Below are 9,129 nucleotides of genomic sequence, written 5' to 3'. Positions count from 1 at the left end.
CAACATTGACCAGTGTTCCTAAACTATTCAAATCTAAGTTGTCGTTTCAGAAGTGCTTATAAAGTAGGCCTACTTGAACATACGAGCTTTTAGTGATGCCACATCCAGATGCAAAAGGGTCACAGCGCAAGCACAAGCAATAGTTGACAACGAGCGATTGCTTGTGTGTAGAAGTTTCGAAGTGATGGATCGCTGTGATCAAATTCAAATTATTCAAAATGTTTTATTTTTATTTTTCAAGTAGGCCTACCTTATAAGCACTTCTGAAACGACAACTTAGATTTGAATAGTTTAGGAACACTGGTCAATGTTGAGACTGCGGATTGCCTCCCTGGTCTAAGCCACAATATACCTACCGCTACCATACGGGTCCACCAGTGGCGTGACTCGCACATACAAACTTTGTTATGCAAAAATTACTGACTTGGGTATCTATCATACTTCATACGAGCAGAGAGGGTATGCAGATGATATAAAATGAAGAAAATCTCCAGGCATTGTAACAGTTATAAAAAGCCTTACCTGAATTACTTATAACTCGTAATAATTACTGACTATACCCAAGTCAGTAATTTTTGCATAACAAAGCTGGTATGTGCGAGTCACTTGTGCAAGTAACTTGAAACGGTAAAATGTATAATATGTAAACGAAGGGTATGTAAAATAGCAAGAAGCTCTACGCGAGTGTAACAACAAAATTCAAAATTCATTCATTTCTTCTTCTTCTTTTTGGTTTATTGGTTCTGCGCGCTGAGCGATATGGTTGAATCGCTCAGCGCGCAGAACCAATAAACCAAAAAGAAGAAGAAGAAATGAATGAATTTTGAATTTTGTTGTTACACTCGCGTAGAGCTTCTTGCTATTTTACATACCCTTCGTTAACATACTTAGATTTAAATAGTTTAGGAACACTAGTCAATGTTGTGGACTGCCAGACTGCCTCCCTGGTCTAAGCCGCAATATACCTAGCGCTACCATACAGGTCCACAGGGTACGCAGATGATATAAAATAAAGAAAATCTCCAGTACGTGTTATAAAGAACTTAAGTATAGGCATTGTAATAGTTATAAAAAGCCTAACCTTAAGTACTTATTACTCGTACTGTAGATTTTGTTTCATTTTTTCATTTTCATATCATCTGCATACCCCGTGCATCTATGCACGCCACTGGGCGTATTAGTAAGTTTTTAAGATTAGCCTTAAGTTGTTTGTGTATATAAACAACATGTAACAGAATTACTAATGTTGAAGGATCATCATCGTGATCATCATCTCAACCAATGGACGTCCACTGCTGGACATAGGTCTTTTGTAGGGAGTTCCACAATGCACGGTCCTGGGCCGCTTGCCTCCAACGGCTCCCAGCTACTCGCCTGATGTCATCTGTCCACCTCGTTTGGGGCCGACCTACGCTGCGTTTACCGGTGCGGGGTCGCCATTCCAGCACCTTAAGACCCCAACGTCCATCGGTTCTCCGAGCTATGTGCCCCGCCCATTGCCACTTCAGCTTCGCAACTCGCTGAGCTATGTGGGTAACTCTAGTTCTTCTACGGATCTCCTCATTTCTGATTTGATCACGTAGAGATACTCCTAACATAGCTCTCTCCATCGCCCGCTGAGTGACTCTGAGCCTTCTTATGAGGCCCATAGTTAGCGACCATGTCTCTGATCCGTAAGTCATCAGTCAGTCATGTTGAAGGATGCATAAGTTTATTCCATTAGGAATCACCCTGTTATAATATGAAATCAAAAGAAGCTTACCTATTTCTGAGTGATCACTTATGACAACCTAATTTGATTTGACGGCCGATTGGCGCAGTTTGCGGCAACCCTGCTTTCTGAGCCCAGGGCCGTGGTTTCGATTCCCACAACTGGAAAATGTTTGTGTGATGAGCATGAGTGTTTGTCAGTGTCTGGGTGTTTATTATGTATATTGTATATTATTCATAAAAATATTCATCAGTCGTCTTAGTACCCAGCCCGCTTCGCCGGGCTAGATTTTGCTTTATTTTATTTAAACAATAAACTTACATCATTAAATTTTTAATTTAACTCTCATAATATATTAAATCATTTATTTCTCTCCGTATTCATTCTCTTCTATTCTCTTCTCGAGCGGATCATTATCTACACCCATGTACAACCAACAATAGAATATCATCATAGTAAATAAAAGCTGTAGTTGACAGTTCAAAAACAGGAGTGCTCCGATCGTCACCAAGCTTTACAGGATTACTCGCCAGGTCAATCCGGAGATTCGCTGAAAGTTTCATTGAAATCGGTCCAGCCGTTTCGGAGCCTATACGGAACATACCCACTCACTTTCTCTTTATATATATATAGATAGATAAGGGTAAAAGATGTTCACTGTAAATAGTAACAGGTACACAAACCCTCCATCATCCCTCCTCTTCCCGCGGCTGCCCTGCGACGCGATTGAGAGATATCATGAAGTTGTTAATATAAATATATTAACATCATATATATATATATACATATATATATATATATATATATGTATATATGGTAGTTATGATATAACGGCGTGGTTTCTGGTGTAATTACAGGCACATGACGCTCAACGACTACGCCTCAGATCGATGGACACAGAGCGGAACGTTCCAGGTTCCTGTTTATAGGCGTGGTTTTCCATTTACCATCAAGTGGAACATCTGCTTGGTCAATCATTATGTGTAATAAAATAAAATATATTCATATATAGGTACATATAGTACATATGCCTCCCGTTGGGGGAGGCCTTTAGTCCACCAGTGAACTGTTACGAGCTGTTGATGATGATTATGATGAGCCAAGCGATGGATTGCTCTCCTCCAAAAAGGGGTATATTGAACCCCTTTTTGGAGGATAACTGTGACCCAATATTCATCATATTATTTTTCGTTCGTTCCTACAAATAAACCATAAAGTCAGGAATTGAACTAAAAAATTTACACAATAATAATATTGAGATTTAATGTAGTGTGTATTACAAAGATGACAAGTTAGTTCAGCATGAAAATATACATGAAACCAGTAATAACATATTAAATCAATGCATGAAACTGTTGAATAAAATGGAATGTGTGTATTAGGATTAGGAATGCTATGATTTATAAATAGAACACCTTCAGATTCTTAAATTAAGGACATAAAGCAATAACAATAACTAAAGCAAGTAATATTTTACTTGCTTTAGTTATTGTTATAAGTGTTTTTAAATAACCTCAAAATAAAATGAAGAAATATTATTATTGAAGTTAAACTTTTTTAGGCGCGACTAGGGAGTAACTCAATTTTTTTCTGACAGAATACGTCAGACGTCTGTGTAGTTTCCGCTATTTAAAAATAAAAGTTTGGATTGGTCGTAAGTATATGGCATACTCCACGCTTCTTGACTTATACGCCAGCTAGTGGCATTTACAAACGGATCAATTGTGTATAGCAAAGTGAATAAAAATTCAGAAGTTTTTTGAAAATCTCTAAATTATATTTAGAGAGTACTTGTTTATTTATTAATTGTTTTTTTATTCTGCTTAGACTTTAACACCTACCTATATTTTTTTAAAGGGCATTCTAAATAAAGTGCCATCTATGCGGTACTTCTGTGAGTTATGTTGCAACATAACAGCGCCAGCTATGAAAAGCTCTTCGAAACTCGTCGCTAGCGTAATCTGACGGGGACATAGTTCTTGTCGGCAACGTTGAGTTGTAGTTTCGTGCCGTGGCACTAGATGTCTCTGTATATTAAAAAGCCTGAGTTTATTAAACATATTGTTAGACGGCTCTGTAAATCTGATGAAATATGCTCTTTTAAATAGCTTAATTCATCCCAAAAAGAAAAAGCTTTCTTAATTTTTTTATATCCCTCTAAATCAACCGGAATTTGACGTTTTTATTTCAATGAAACCCGATCTTTTTCCAACTTTTCAACCAAATAAGTAGCACTTTTCTTACTTTTGCTCATTAAATGTCTTTTCAATCATCATTTTATACGGGAATTGCGAAGTGAAAGATCAAATTGGAATATTCTCGATAGACATTTGGTAGCGCCGGCCTACCTTTGTCCTATTTTCACATAGGTACCATACCTTTATGTTAAAATATAAAACTAATTAATCCCAACTATCTATTTATTATACTCGTAATACTTATCTATTTGTGTGCATGTTTTTTTTTATATTTGGATATATAGAACGTATTAGACACAATCAGCATGAATTACCAAGTTTAATTAAGTATTTAAGAAGGTTTCGCCATGATAAGCTTTGAATTTTAATATAAACTAACAGTTTCCCACCACTTTATCTTCATCGAAGGTTGGTATTTAAAATAATCTCAGAGAGCAGAACTCACCTTCCAAATCCGCCTTCTCCTTATATTGACGGCCGAGTGGGCAGCGACCCTGCTTTCAGAGTCCAAGGCCGTGGGTTCGATTCCCACGACTGGAAAACGTTTCTGTGATGAAAAATCAGTGTTTCTCAGTGTCTCGGTGTTTATCAGCATATTATAAGTAGTTTCGATATTTTTCATAAAAATATTCAGCATTCATCTTAGTATCAACTACTCGTAGTACCCACTAGTACAAACTACGCTTTGGAGCTAAAAGGTCATGTTTGTATTCTGTATTGCCGTAGTATATTTTGTACGTTAATCTAGGTATGTAATTGTATGAATTCTTGGCTGTCTTCATAAAAAACGAATAATTGAATAGCTACAGTTGCACCAATCATGATCATCATCAGAATATTACGCCCAAGTGTTGGATACAACCAATCCAATACTGGTCCGTGGATGGACCAATATTGTAAGCGTGGAAACATTTTTTCGCTTGGCGCAAGACCGCGAGAAGTTCGCTGAACTGACGGCCAACCTCCAGTAGTGGAGAGGCACAAAAAGAGAGAAGAAAGTTGGATACATGACTCCTCTTTTATATAAGAGATTTTAGAGCATAGATCCATCACATTGTTCTATAATTGCAGACAGCTGGTTGGCGCAGTGGGCAGCGTCCAAGGCCGTGGGTTCGATTTTCACAACTGGAAAGTGTTTGAACATGGATATGGATGTTTTCCAGTGTCTGGGGTGTTAATCTGTTTATTATAAGTATTTATGTGTATTATGTTCATAAAAATATTCATCAGCTATCTTAGTACCCATAACACAAGCTTCACTTAATTCGAGGCTAGATTGCGATGTGTGTATTGTCGTAGTATATATATATATATAAATATATAGCAGAGAATCAGACCCAGTATCTCGACTCGCCTATTAAAGAGAAGGCCCGGAGAGTAAGCAATTATCAGACCACCTTTCCACACCTTTCCACACCTTAACGCGTTCCATCTTACAAAGTCATCAGTATCCAGCGTACATAATACAACAAGTATTTACATATTATTATCAACAAACATTAACTCTATCCTCAACATAAAAGAAATTGTAATGACTTACCTAGAAACATAATTCTGTTGATTGCTCAATCAATCTTCCATCACGTACTTGCCTTCGGAAATTCCCATCTTCATCACCAGATATTGGATTTTAGATTACATTATTTCATAGTGAAGGAATCTTCGAGCTTTTTCTTCTATTTTCTATTACATTCACGTATTATGTTACGCAATTCACAAATTGCCTATTTAACCTTTTCAAAGATAGCCATAAAAAGGTCTATCACGAAGCTTTATATGCTATCATCATACTCTACAGTTAAAGCAATTTAATCTTTAATACTATTGCATAGGTTATTAGGTTAGTTTTTTCCTATATTCATTCATATACTGTGGTTTTGGGATGATAAAATACAAAGCTATCTTTTCTGTTATCAAAGGGAATAGCTATACCATTTTGTTCCTTCGTACCCTGTGTATAAGATTTCGGTTTATGTTACAGCTAATTCTTTATCAACTTTGCCGTTAAGACTTTGATCGTCTTTGTTATTTAGTTCCACGTTTTCGTCTTTATTGAAGTACTTAATTACAATCATTCATTCATTCATATATCCGTAAAAAAAAGCTTGTCGATTTCGTAACCAAACTTTCAATTTCAATTTACTGGTATCAAACAGTCGTCTATTTTTGTTTATATCGTTTTCTTGGTCAGTATATCAACTTTTCTAGTTTGCAGTATCTTATTTCTGTAATTATAAACATACACTTTTAATTTCAATTCACGTTTATAAAACACTAGTTAATTTTTGTTTATGTCGTTATACAACAGACATATAGATTGGTTTTATTTGATAAGAATGTTTTGTTTTTTTGAATATTTCAAACGCTTGATATCTTCACGTGTTTAAGGAGATCAGTAGAGGGTACCAAGAAAACGAAAACAATTCAACGAATTGAGAAGTTGAAGAGGCGATCGGCGTTGAGACGTCGGAGTCGTTAAGTTCTGAAATGAAATCCATGCACTGAAAAAGCAGTGGTGGGGTCTTCATCTGGTGGACGTTCGTTATCAACGCATCTAGCCAATCATCAAGATCCACCTTTGACCCGTAGCCTTCGTCCTTCAAAATATTTACATCCAGCAGTAAAAGTCCACTATTCACTAGAAGATAAATACACACACTTCCTTATTTACACCTAATTCTTTGTATTTCTCTATACTGTTATTAGGTTTGCTACTGTTCGCATCTGTTACAAATTCTTTCGCAATTATGAAGTCATATCCATTATCTTAGATGATTGCTCATTCACCTGTTCGATCTCTGTTTATCTTGTCATCTTAATGAAGTTTGTCCAATACGATACAATGAAAGTCAGTAAAAACGGTTAGAAACTCTGTGATTTCTTCCACAATTCGCGCTCAGTTTTACGCTTTTCTTAACGACCTCAGCATGTGGCCTGTAATAAAAGAATTATACGTGATCAGTCAGTTTTACTTTCATCTTATTACTACTAGATATACAGGGTGCATTTTTAAGCTACTTCATATCATAAAGAGTAGACAGTTTTGAAAAATAAACATGCGGGGTAGCCTTTAGGGGCCAAATAGAAATGAAAAGTAAATATATGTAGAACCATATATTACACAGTATACATATAGCCCAGATCACGCTTTTATTTTACCCTATAAGAACATAATATAAAAAAAACAGTATAAATATATATAACTCATGGAAAGCGCTCGGTGACTTTTTGTAGACCCTTTATAAAAAATGGTTTACAAAAGGTGGACTTTTAATGCTTAAGCATTTTCTAGCCGCCAACCTTCGGATGTGCGAGGAAAACGAGTGTGGCTGTGGCAAAAATAAAACTTACGATATTACTAACTATTACATGATATATAAACAGGTATACAGGTATTATTCTTTAGTTCATCCAAAAAGTACCTACTCACGCATGCAAGGAAGTTTTCAAAAATAATAAATTAAATTTTGCTGTCATTTTATAGACGACAAAACATACTCCTATTAGTTTCGAGAAAATACATACATATTCTATAAAACTAACTATATCTATACTTTTAATAAAATTGTAACTGGAAGATTTCTGTGCATTTAATATATTTTAAAAAATTTGACCGGGGGATGCTTTATAATAGATACCGAGTCCAGAACAGATTTTTATTTAATTTTTGTCTGTCTGTCTGACAGGGCATCACGTGAAAACTAATGAACGGATTAAAATAAAATTTGGTACAGTGGTAGCTGATATCCCGGGTCAACATATAGGATACTTTTCATCCCGATAAACAATAAGTTTTCTCAGGGAAATGGGATGATTTTTTTTATCAATTTTACATCATATCTCTTCTTCTTTAAATTTGCACCGATTTTTTTAATTCTTTTTTTATTTGACAGTGTATACCAAGCATGTATTGTCTAATTATAAAGAAGATCTGATGATATTGTCGGAAATCAAGGACATAATTCTTCACAGGTAACAGCAAGTCGCAAGGCATATGGGACAACGATCGAATGCATGTGTACCATCCTACTAATATTATTAATGCGAAAGTTTGCGAGGATAGATGCATGGATGTACGCTGTTACGCTTTAACGTCACAACGAATGAACCGATTTGGCTGAAATCTGGCAGAGATACCTACAATATAGTCTGGAATAGCTCATAGGCTTCTTTTTATCCCGGAAAAGTAAACAGCTTGTACAGGATAGCATCACTATTTTTTCCGCATTTGTCTTTCAAAATCGGTGCAACGGAGTTTTAGATGAACGTGTTTTTTTGGATAGGCATAGTTGAAATTTTATAAAGCTTTTAAATTTTGTTTGGTTAAACGCGCTAATCTCAGAAAATGCTGTTTCATTTTTTTTTTCGATTTGTAATAACAATTATGGCTATATAACATCACGCTACTATCATTAATGAGACATGTTCCAAAAACTGCAAAAAATATCCTTTTAAAGAGATTGTGATCCGTGCGATGCGTGAACGGTAAACGTTACGCCAAATGACGGAAGTATGTAGTAAGTAGTGTTTTGAAGTTGACTCATTCGCGGACGAAGTCGCGCGGGTCCGCTAGTCTTTCATTAAGTATGAGTAGGCATACAATTCATAAATTACTGTGTTGAATATGATAGTAGACACGTACATAGGTACGTATCTACTAAAATATTCAAAACAGTTACATTAATATACATATATCATATTTAGTGACACAATTTTTGTATGCCTGATTCGAAGATACCTAAGATTTCCTATATGCTTATTTCTACCGCCAAGTAGTTTTGCTGTAATCAACTGAGCATCAGGTTTTCTGATATAAATGCTATATTCAGATTTTAGTATTCTGCAAATTTAATGTCTGTTTAAATATGATTTTGTATGAACCAAAGTTCATGAAAAGGTTGCCCTTCTGTTTTATACATAAAACTCAAAGTCAGAACACACTGTAGGTGCATGTATAAAGCAAAACGGGTGTTATTATGAAATACGATGTCTCACGGTGATTATATTGAAGTGTCTATTTGAATTGGTCGTTTATATCTATAGATAACCATTTATTATCTCATATGCTATCTGTATTAATTATTGACAATGATCTGTGAAGATTTTAGTATTAGATAACACAGATTATGCTTAACAATATAATTGGATAATAAGACTACCTATGGGATTTTTTGTTATTTTTTTTATATTAATAGCGGGCGAATGAGCAAGTGATCGTGA

This window comes from Pararge aegeria, chromosome 18 (assembly GCF_905163445.1).
Source record: "Pararge aegeria chromosome 18, ilParAegt1.1, whole genome shotgun sequence".
In the NCBI taxonomy this organism is placed as follows: Eukaryota; Metazoa; Arthropoda; class Insecta; order Lepidoptera; family Nymphalidae; genus Pararge; species Pararge aegeria.
Note: the sequence above shows the minus strand (reverse complement) of the source record.